Source organism: Vicia villosa, linkage group LG6, assembly GCF_029867415.1.
Source record: "Vicia villosa cultivar HV-30 ecotype Madison, WI linkage group LG6, Vvil1.0, whole genome shotgun sequence".
Classification (NCBI taxonomy): Eukaryota; Viridiplantae; Streptophyta; class Magnoliopsida; order Fabales; family Fabaceae; genus Vicia; species Vicia villosa.
The window spans coordinates 112694190-112706828 of NC_081185.1; positions in this window are offsets into that span (position 1 = coordinate 112694190).

Sequence of the window (12639 nt, forward strand, 5' to 3'; positions counted from 1 at the left end):
CACACTGAGTACCGACAGTGTTTCTCACACATGTCGCATACCGACAGGAATTAACAACAAGACTCTGGTCACAACGACCGACTATGCTCTGATACCACTATTGTAACACCCTTCTAAACCCCCGCGGAAAATAGAATAATATTCAGAGTAAACATGAAATACAAGGATGTCACAACTTCTTTAACAGAAAAATACCATAGTCATTTGTCATGCTACACGAGGAACCACTTAACATAATTACAATTCATGTTCAACACAGCGGACAATAATCCATAACATTGCATATTCATTATCCATGCAAGTTATTATAAAACAATCATAAAACAACAAGACCGACATAATCATTCGTCTCTAAACTATCGTTCCCCAGTGTTACAATCAGAGCATGACTCGACACGAACTACGGGCTAGCTTACAAGCTATCTTCACCCAATCAAGACGCCGCTACATCCTTAATCTGAAATCATCAAAGTAAGGGTGAGTTTCATTCGAATTAATAAGCATTATGCAATCATAAGCAATAAAATCTCATAGTAATTATCATCCACTCAATCATACATATAATCGGAATTATTACAACAAGCAAGCATCATCCAACAATATTGGCCATCGGCCCACAACTCATCAATTTCATCAAGGATCAAGTCATATTAACATCATCTTCTCAACACATCAATCATGTAAACACACCAAGGCATAACACTGGATCTCATCCAATCATGTTATCACCAATGCATATGATGCAACTGACACTATGCATGTGGTACCAAAATTCGTGAATCATATCACAGGACTTCTCTCTTTGATACTGCCCTCTAGTCGCTCACACCCCACATGGGCACACGACTACTGCCTCATCGCTCACACCCCACATGGGCACACGATGACTTCCCGCTAATCTCCACACAATGGGAATTAGCCTTCCAATGCAAATGATTTATGAATAATGCACACATGACACATACTTACATCTTCATACATCATCATCATTCCGATGCTTAACATCGCTTAACACCTCTTATCAATAAGGTCACAACAAGTATGTACATGTATAAGCATCATTCAATCATTCACATTCATACATCACATCATCACAATTAACATACACATCATATTAATGTTAATTGCCACCATAGCCAACATATTAATATTAACAACATATTAATATTCACAATCATCAATCATCATCATCATACATATACAATCATTCACATATGTACACTACATCCTCACAATTAACATACACATCATATTAATGATAATTGCCACCATAACCAACATATTAATATTAACAATATATTAATATTCACAATCACCAATCATCACCACGATCAAACATCGTTATATCCATCATCATTGCACACAATGTAACAAATTGTCAAAGCAACCCAACAACATAATCACAAAACATATATCATCTACGACATGTTATATACTAACATCACTCAATGGATATCACAATCTCATCACCAACACAAATACATGCATCAATAGTCATATATATAAGCACATATACATATACTATCTTTCAATTCGTTAATAATTAAATCGAGTTTAAAAGTAAAGTTGGCTATTGCCCATTTTATCAATTCATCAGATAAAGCATCTCATTAGCTTCGCAACGCCCAAAACGGCACATAAATCGGATACTCAGATCAAAAGTTATGAGTTTTCAAAGATAAAACATTTTTAGAAAAAGTGCTGCAGGAACCGGGTTGTCCCTACGTGGGAACCGGTTCCTGGCTGTATCCAAAATCACGTCTCTGATTTTTACTATGGGGAACCGGGTTGTCCCTACATGGGAACCGGTTCCCAGCTGCCCAGAATCCATAATTCTCTGTTTTTACAAGGGGGAACCGGTTCGTCCCACATGGGAACCGGTTCCTACGTACCTGCACAGCCAAAATCAACATTTTGACAGCTTTTACCCTATCCCATAACCCCAATTTCAGGTACATACGAACATACACACAATTATCATTGATTTTCACACAATTACACATTTCAAACAAGTTATTGACATGTATTAACATCATATATCACAAGTATCAACAAAATCATGTCAATTCATACAGGATTATCAAAACCTAACAAATTCCCAACCCGACACGTACGATTGAACTGGACCACAATCCTAATCAATCATACTACCTACAATCACATAAGGAATACTAACCCGAAGAATCCCCCCTTACCTCAGAGTCGAAACTTCGAAGGTTCTCTTCCCCTTTGGCTCTTCTCACTTTCACGTGTTCTCCTTTCTTCAGACTCAGTTCCTGCTTCTGCTTCCTCTTTTTCCCAAATTCCTTATTTTATGAAAATAAAATAAAATATTATAATGGGCTTGCTTAGTCAACACCCCCTCTTTTGCTAATCACCACTCTAGGCCCAAATGCCAATATCTCATCATTTTCCATATAATTCAACCAAATACCAAAATAATTCTAATTAATAATTTAATTTCCAATTAAATTAAAATTAGAAAATATGGGGTGTTACACGTGCTCCCTCACCACTGGATGTACAAGAGGACTAATCTAATGGCTCAGAAAACGAGAGCTCACGATGGACCCTCGATACTTCCCCACACTGGATCAAGAACGTTGCTGGGTTGGTTATTGGGCTGGGCTCGTTGCTGTTCAAACTCCTCTGTTCCAGACTACACCCCCAGGTTTTATTTACTTTCATTTATTTCTTTAAAATAACTAATTTAGTTTTTTAACATAGTTTTTTTAGTTCTTTTCATAAAAGTCTTAAAAACCTTTTTTACAATAATTTTAATAATTTCAGATTAATAATTTAATTTAATTTAATTTAGGTTTTTAGTTTAGAATAATCAACTTAACTTTAGATTTAATCATAATTTAATCTTTAGACTTAGGTTTATAAAAATTAGTATTTTTAGGCTAACGAGAATAAATTAATTTTAGGCTAATTATTTTTTAATAATAATAATTAATTTTAGGTTAATAACTAATTTTAGGTTTATAATTTAATTTAGGTTTAATAAAATTATAAAATTTAGGCTTAGGCTAATTTAATCAAATTAGGGTTTTCAGATCAATAATTAAACTTTAGTCTGATTTTAGGTTTCTTCACTTATCTTTGCCCTTAACCCTATTTTGGTAGGTGTTGTCCGTCAACTAAGATTTTACCCTTAGTTTTTTAGCCACAAGGGTTTAGGCTTACCCTTTTGTAATCAAATTGAATTTTCTATCAAAGCGCGATTTCTCTTCTCATCTCATGCTCTGTGATTGTCGCATGCCTTTTTAAATTATTTGCCTTTATTTTAATTTCGCCTTTAATTAATTATGACGTTTATTTAATTATTTATTTAATTTCTGTCATTTAAATTCTAGAAGGTGTATAGGTTGCTCATTCAATTTTTGATGTAATAGTAATTAGGGCCTTTATACTTTCCGCATTTTATTTTCTGCACATTATAATTGCTATTTTATTATTTGTACATTAACTGCGTGGTTAGTAAAATAGGGAGTGGCAAGATAATTAAATTGAACGGTAGCTCACTAACTCAAGATAAATACTCGAATCTAACTCACCTGATTGTTGCATACACCCACCTTTAGGGTACCTCTCTTGTTGCCTGTTGCCTTCAACTTCGATCAAAAATAGTCAAGTCCCTCGGATATAGGGATACCTTAGCTTGCTGCCTTCGATCCAAAAATCACCACGTCCCTCCGATAAAAGATCATAGTCCCTTCGAGTTGCCTACGATAAATATGATCTCGTCCCTCAATTAGTTGGTGATAGTCCCTTCGAATGCTAAGGTATCCTTACTGTTGCCTAAGTGACTATTATATCCTTCCCTTAGACTACCTGCCCTCTTTATGGTAGGGATAGTCTTATGGAGAACGATATTCTCGATGACCCTTCGATGACCCGCACATCCAATTGAAAGACTTCCTGCCCTTTCATGGTATGGATAGACCCTTTCAAACGAAAGACTTAAAGAATAAGAAAAACAACGTAGGGTAGGTAGCTATTAATTGCTTGCTCACAATTCAAAAATTCAAAATACTTTTCACACCTCCTTTTCAAATACTTTCAAACAAGGCTACGCTTATTTACAAGCTAAAGTCCTTAACGAAATCTTTCACTATTCACACACGACACTTCAAACTTTTTAAGCAAACAAGTGAGCTAAGCAATTAAGAGCCCATGGACAACCATGGATGCAAAGGGTGCCTTACACCTTCCCTTTGTATAACCTACCCCCCGAACTCAAAATCTTTCAAAGGTCTTTCCTGTTCTTTTTGCCTTTCCAATTGGATAAAATAAAAGTCGGTGGCAACTCTTGCTCACCGCAACATTGTTGCTTATAAAAATAAAAGTCAGTTCACCGAGTTACAGAGAGAAACAAAACCCTAGTTTTGGTCCTTATTGCTTAGGAGAGTGTGCATCCACTTAGATCTTGAGCTATTGATACTTGGATGAGCTTGAGTATAAAAATGTGATGGGCAAATTTTGGGGTATGACACTAACATATTCCACCCTTGTTTCGCCACCATAGCTAAGTTGAAAGCTTTAAAATCTCTGAAACCCAAACCTCCTTCCATCTTGGATTCCGTTAGCTTATCCCAAGCCATCCACCTAATCCCTTTATTATTACCTCCACCACCCCACCAAAACGAATTCAACATCTTTTCAATCTCTTGAACCACACCACCGAGAATAATATACACACTCATAATGTAAGAGGGAATCGACTGAAGAACCGACTTAATCATCACTTCTTTCCCGGCTTTGGACAACGATCTACCTTTCCACGAGTTGATTCTCTTCCAAATTCTATCCTTAATAAAGCCAAAGATCGCCTTCTTACTTCTCCCTATCATCGACGGTAAACCCAAATAAGATCCTGTACCTAAGACATGTCGCACTCCCATTAACTTTGCAAGATCCTTCTGGGCTGGTCTACTAATATTATGGCTAAAGAACACTTCTGATTTGCTTAAATTTATTTCATGTCCCGTTGCTACTGAATAGGTATCAAGAATCCCCATTAATTTGGTCGCCTCAGAGATGTTTGCCCTGCAAAATAAAAAACAGTCGTCAGCAAAAAGTAGGTGGGACACACAAGGTGCCCCCCGACATATTTGGACCCCATGAAGGTTGTTATACCCCAAAATTTGCCCACATATTTTTCAAGAAAACTCCAATCTGAAAATTAAGAGTCTCATATAATCATGGATTTTTATTTCAACAAATATCCTGATATATGAAATACTTAGTTTTTAGAATTTTTCTTATACAGTAATTTGGCTTGCAGTTGAATTTATTCTTACGCAAACGCCAAATACTGTTTATTACTTCACACATGCTATTTATTTATTTACAGATAAATAGTACTGACGCAATTGGTACAGAGTTAAATCTTTTTGCAGGCGCAGAATCAGGAAACTCAGACTGTACTGGTAACAAGTAGATTATTACTATCTTTTGTTTCCCACTAATTTTTGTACTATATTCCATTATTTTCAAAAATCTTTTCAAATCTCTTTTTCAAAAATCAAATCTCTCTTTTTCCAACACTATCATACTCTTTCTTTCAAATCTTACTTCCACTCAAATTTTCCTTTTGTACGGAATCACATCATTCCCCAACGTCTCTTTCCTTCTTTCCATTCTATAAATACCTCTCATTTTCTTTCATAAAATCTCACATCAAATTCCAACTCATCTTTCAAATTCCTATCTCATATCTATTTTCTCTTCTTCCCTGACAAGAATGGCAAAGTGGATAGAGACACTGTTCCTTACAGTCATCACCATTGCTACGGTGATCATGACTTTCTTCTGCCTGCATAGTCCTGAGGAGTGTGGACCTGCAATGGTTATGCTCCCAATCATCTACATGTTATTGTTCATAGCATGGGTCATTAATCGTCATTCTTAAAATTTGCAGTATTTCTTAAATGTACCGTTTATTCGTCGTACTGTTCAATATAGTATGTGATATTTGTACTGTCAGTATTAAATGTTGTACTATTTGTCATAATATTGCTTAATTACTAAGATAATATTTTGTGTGTTTTCTGCCAGTCAAATATTCCTATTTCTGTGCATTAAATGATTTTCAGGGTTATTATCGGTAATTTTGCCCGCATACCGTAAATATTAGTTATTTATTATGTCTGTGTTTTTCAACAAGTCATGTAAATAAACTTTCATTTTTCACATAAAACAAAAACAAAAACAACAAAAAAGAAAATTAACTTTGACTGTTGATTTTTCACTCTAACTGCTGCATCAATACCTGAACAGTCAGTTGACAGCCAAACTGCTGGCAGTACAATTCTCAGTGTTTTGTACCATCAATCAAATCAATCTTTCACAATTCAAAATTCCAAGATCTTTTGTGCTAGAAGTCTTCTGAATATCACGCGATTAGCAGAGACTCAACACTGCACAAAAATCAGGTACGCTTAACTGTCTCCTACACAAACAGTCCCTAATCAGGGTTTTTCTTGTTTTTACAGGAGCAACAAGTTTTTGAGAGCTCAAATGGATTTCATACACATCCATATATCTCAAAGTACCATCATACAAATTTTCAAACTTCAATTCACTCAGACGCACCGTCAGCAGCTCAAACAGTCAACAGACGACCCGTTTGACCAAAAAAGTCAACAGACAGTCAAAAATGAATTTTTTGTCAAAGTCCATATTTTGTCAAAGGATTCATCATTTGATCATTGGATGATCATAATTCATCAAGGAAAGATCAAAAATCAACAAAACCCTAAGATTCAAAATTAGGGTTTTTGCCTGAAAAGTCAACTCAACTTTGACTGATCATAACTCTCTCATCCTTCATCCAAAAAATTCAAACCAAAGCTTGTTTTGAAGGAAATTCAATTATCTTTCAAATGCCATTGATCCCATGGTCATTGAATTCACCATTTGAAAAATATGATCAAAGACATTACAGGCCATTTTCAAAGTCAACAAAAAGACACTTTTTTCAAAAGGACACACAAGGAGCTTCAAAAATCATTTTGACATGAGACCAAAGGCATTGGTTAGAGGACTCTTTGAGGTTTCCAAAAAGTGCAAGATCTCCTTCATATGACAAAAATTGAAGGATTTACACCTTGTTGAAGTTGGCTAAATTTTGGAAAAATACATGAAATCAACATTGTTCAAAATTGCATTTTTTCCAAATGGGGCCAAGTTTTCAGCATTCAAACATCATTTCCATGATGTTATGGGCCTCCCACGACCAAGACTAAGCCCATGCCTTTTTTTATCCATTTTTGCATGATTTTATCTTACTTTAAGATTAAAATTAAAAGGAAAATGCATGGATAAATGGTAGCTTACAATCTAAGCATGACTCACCCAAGAAACCTTCAATTTTCTGCAGAGGATTGGTGCACAAGGCAAGAGCATTGAATGGAGTCAAGACTTGGTCAAAAATTCAAGGTTTTTAATATTTAAAAACCAAGTTTTCAACAAAGGCAACAAAGATTCTTAGCTTCACTTCCAAGCAGCCTTTGGCCTATAAAAGAAGTGGAATACATCAACAACAAAGAGACCCACGAAATATAGCAAGAGTATAGCAAGAAAACTCATCAAATTTCTCAAAATTTCCATACACTTTGTAATTTTCAAATTCAATATTCCAATCAATATCAATACAAACCAATCATTCCAATCATCTCCTGGGATCTAATATAGTAAGTTAAGATCATAATTCATGGTTACATGTACATAAAACTCATGCTTTAAAAAGTTACATATTCATGTACTTTTCTAATTTTCGAATCTCATAACTAAGCATGTTTTAACGCCAACTAACGCTTCTAACAAGTTGCTAAGATGGTTTAGGGAAGATTTGAACCCTTACATGCAAGTCTTAACGTGAGAATACACATGTGCCATTCTTGAGGTTCCAAATATGTGAACTTTCGAATCCCATGATGCAGGCGTTTTTAGCCAAAACTAATGCCACCATCGTGTTCAGGAGGTCATTTTAAGTCGACCTGGGTGCCCCTTGTTTTTGTTAATGACCATTTTTGTAGGTTTTTGAAAGCATGAGAATCTGAAGCAAAATCCGCAGGTAAAGTTGTAGGAAAATCCGCAGCAAATTCCATAGGTAAATTGAAGAAGATGATGAATAGTGATGAGGACCCTTTGACTGCACGCGTGGCCTGTCCTTGCCTTTCTATTCGCCAGTCAACTGAACGTGGGTCCCACGCTGGACTCTCAAAGTCAGCATGATCTCATGCTACACCTCTAATCACGTGTGCCATGTGACTCAAAATCTCAGCCATAGATCTCCACTAATTCTCCATCCAACGCATCAAAAACGTAGCTACACCATGCTCCCTCACTGATTGCCACACAGGATCAGTATCCTTTTATTTTCTATTTTATTTTCTATTTTATTTTCTATTTTATTTTAATTTCTTTGTTAAATTAATTTAAAATAGTTTTAAAAATCCAAAAAATACACAAAAAATATTTTTAGACTTCTAAAATAATATATTATTTTCTGAAATAAAAATATTTTATTTTTCTTCATAATTTCAATATTTTGCATAATTAATTAGTATATATTTATATATTTGCTTTTTAATTATTCTAACCAATCAAAAAATCATAAAAAAAATTGTTCTTTGTGTTAAATATTGTTTATATATTATAAACTAATTTTGTACATATTTTGAATAATTTTCTTTTTAAGTTTTAATTATTTGTATAATTATTTGCATAATTATGTTTTAATTAACTTAAATCAATTTCAAATCAATTCCAAAAATTCCAAAAAAAAATTAGTTTTGTTTTAAAATTAATTAACAAATATTTTGTACATATTTTAAACTTAATTTCTAGGTTTAAATCTATTTTCATCTTTTTTCTTCATTTTAATTTAATTAATCATGCATTAATTATAATTAAAACCAATCATAAAAATTCCAAAAACATGCCTTTTATGTTTCTTGCAATTTAAAATTCCTAGATAAATGTATAGGATGTCAAATTCATGTAAATAGGCTAGTTTACATTTCCTGCACAATCGATGTAATAGCGTAGATTTACTTTCCGCACTTTACATTTCCGCATTTTAATTTCCAGCAAATATAAACTGCGTGTATGTCAAAGATAAAATTGAACCGTTAGATCACTAACTTCAAAGATAAATATCAGAATCCAATCACAATCACACTTGCACCTCTTAAGGTAATCCCTTCTCATCTTTCAAAATCAAAGTCAAAATTCTACTGTTTCGAGTACAAAATCGAACCTTGCTTTTATATCCGGTGAAAGGATAGATTTTTAAAGGAAATAGGATAAAGACCTTACAACTCAGGGTAGACCTCCTAGTTTGCTTGCTCAAATCAAAACAAACAAAATTCTCATACACTGTTGATTTTTCAAAACTTTCAAAAAAGACAATACTTTGTATACATCCAAACACGGGTTATTACAAAGTTAACGTTCTTTTCAAAACATCTTTCGAAAGATAAACAAGCATTTTGTATACATCCACACACGGATCATTACAAAATTCAATTTACAAAAGTATTTGAAACCACATATGAGCAATTTCAGAGCAATTGAAAAGTGATCGAAAAACAAGTGAGCTAAGCAAACTTAAGAGCCCATGGATAACCATGGATACAAAGGGTGCTAACACCTTCCCTTTGTATAACCTACCCCCTTACCCAGAATTTCTTAAAGGTCTTTTTTCTGTTTCTTTTATAAACCTTTCCTTAATTGGATAAAATAAAAGGTCGGTGGCGACTCTGTGATATTTTCAAAAATGCGAAAGCATTAAGCGATAAAAAAGAGTCAGTTCACGTATCTCTACAGATCAGAGGTATGGCCCGGTATTAAAAAAAATCGGAGGTCCACAAAGGTCTCCTCGAGAAACAACTCCTTTGATGAGAACGGAAAGGCCTTCTAATATAAGAATAAAGAGATAAGGGGTCAGAGGATCCCCCTGTCTCAATCCTCTTCCCGGATAAATAAGTCCCACATTTTTCGTGTTAACTAGAACAAAGTATTGAACCGATGTGACACACATCATAATCCAATGAATCCACCTATCCGCAAATCCCATCTTCTCAAGCATCCCCTTCAAAAAACTCCAATCCACCCTGTCGTACGCCTTGCTAATATCAATTTTAAGAGCTAGTTGAGCATTGTCCCCATTCGTTTTCCTCTTAAGATCATGAATAATATCGATAGCCAGCATTGCATTATCAAGAATAGACCGACCCTCCATAAACGTCAATTGTTCTTCCGAAACACATTTGGAGATAACCTTCTTCAACCTATTGGCAAGAAGTTTCGAAACCAGCTTATAGACCACATTGCACAACGATATAGGCCGGAAATCCTTCATATCATGAGGGTTCACACACTTCGGAATAAGACAAATATTAGTATCATTTAGAGATGCTGGGGAGTAACCTCTTTCGAGCCACACCTTGGCCGCCTCACAAATATCGTCCCCACAGACACCCCAATAGTGTTGATAAAAAGCCGGATTAAATCCATCAGGGCCAGGTGATTTATTTGGATGCATAGCAATAAGGGCTTCATACAATTCGCTCTTGGAAATCTGTTTCACCAGGGCTGCATTATCTGCCTTAGAGATGGAAGGCTGAATGAGCCTTAAAACCGGATCCATCACCCCTTGTTTTTGAGTGAATAAAGTATCAAAGTAACTTTTAGCGATACTACACAAACCTTCCTGGGAATGTTCTTCTGTCCCATTATGATCAAACAACATATCAATTTTCTGATACTTCTTCCTCATCGTCGTCGACCTATGAAAGAACTTAGTATTCAAATCACCGTTCCGCAGCCAGTGCATTTTCGCACGTTGTTTCCAATAAGTATCCTGTTGAATAAGTATCCTATTATACTCCCTCTGGGCTTCAAAAAACCGAGATGTCGACGCATCATCATACCCCGACCTGTATGCTTCCATCTTCGCGACACATTCTTTTAACTCTGATTTTCTCATCTTAATTCGCAACCGATTCCAACGGGACAACTCCTCTGCACATGAAGCGATTTTTGTTACGACATCACCATGACTACCTTGCTGCCAACCTTTAATAACAACATCCCCAATATCCGTCTTCTGAAGCCAGCTATTCTCAAACTTGAAAGAATGATTGCAACTAGCTTGAGAAACCGATTCACACTCCAACAAAAGAGGGTTGTGATCTGAATGACCAGCTATCAAGTTCGTAAGCTTAACATTCGGGAAGAGCTCCATCCAGTCAGAGCTAGCGAGCGCTCTATCCAGCCTCTCTTCTACCACAAATTCTGTCCTGCGACTTTTAATCCAAGTGAAGGGATGTCCCACCATCGGAATATCAAAAAGATCACAATCGCTAACCGCTTGACGAAAGCTGGCACACAACCAATTAGGATGAGGGTGTATGCCCGCTTTATCCTGTTGAGATAACAAATCGTTGAAGTCGCCAACGATACACCATGGCATCTCCGACATATTACGAAGGTTTCAAATCATATCCCAAGCAATACATCTTCTACTCCTCTCAGGACATCCGTAATAGCAAGTTAATCTCCACTCTCCCTTTATCTCGTCTTGCACCACTATGTTCATAAAATTTTTCGAGAAATTCACAACATGACAGTTAACTTTGTTCTTCCACAACACCGACAATCCACCACTTCTCCCTTTAACATCAACAGTCAAACACGCATCAAACTTCAAGGTAACTTGCACATTTTCTAACTTCTGGGATTTTGCTAGAGTCTCTGACAGAAAAATAACATCCGGCTGATGTTGCTGAGCCAGTAACCGCAGATTCAGAATTGCTCGCGGGTGGCCCAATCCCCGGCAATTCCAACTTAGTATTTTCATTGGTCTCGACAGTCCTGGCTGCCAGGACTTGCCGATAAAAAATGCTGAGATGCAACATAGGTGACATTCCCTTCTGTTTTAAATTGTTCCCATCGATGCTTACGTTCAATTTGCGTTTTTGCAGTATCAGTCTCCTCCACGTCTGGCTTGAGTGTATGTTGTGTAGCATTGCTGCTAATCTTACGGTTTTGAATGGGATGGCTATCATGGCTAAGGTTGAGGGAAATTGGTTGTTTAAATTGTTTGGTATGGTCTCCTGCCACGTGTTTGGAGAGTGATGTTTTTGGTTTAAATTTGTGTGGTTTCGGATTAAGGGAAACGGTTTTGGTTGGATGGTTTGGTGTGTTTGTAGTGAGGATAGGTTCTTTAGTAGTAAAGGATATATTTGGAATAGCACTTGGATGGTTTGTATCACGTCCAAGAAATCCATGCAAATTATGTGTATTTTGATTGGCCAAGGGTTGTGGAAAAATCTGATTGTTGTCTGTAGAATGTCCCCTAAGTGGGCCCTGATTTGTAAGCCACAGTGGGACAACAAGGGAAACATTCGGCTGAGATGAAACGTGGGGACTTTTAGGCAATAAATGCTCTGTCGGGAAGGATGGAAAAGTGATATTAGGCTCAATCTGATTGGTTTGACTATGGACAGTAACGTTACCACTATTTGAGAGGGAATTATTACTCATAACAGGAATTAATTGCTCATTATTGGGTTGATTTCTCACGACAGGAATTAAATGCTCATTACTGTGAATATTCTGGTC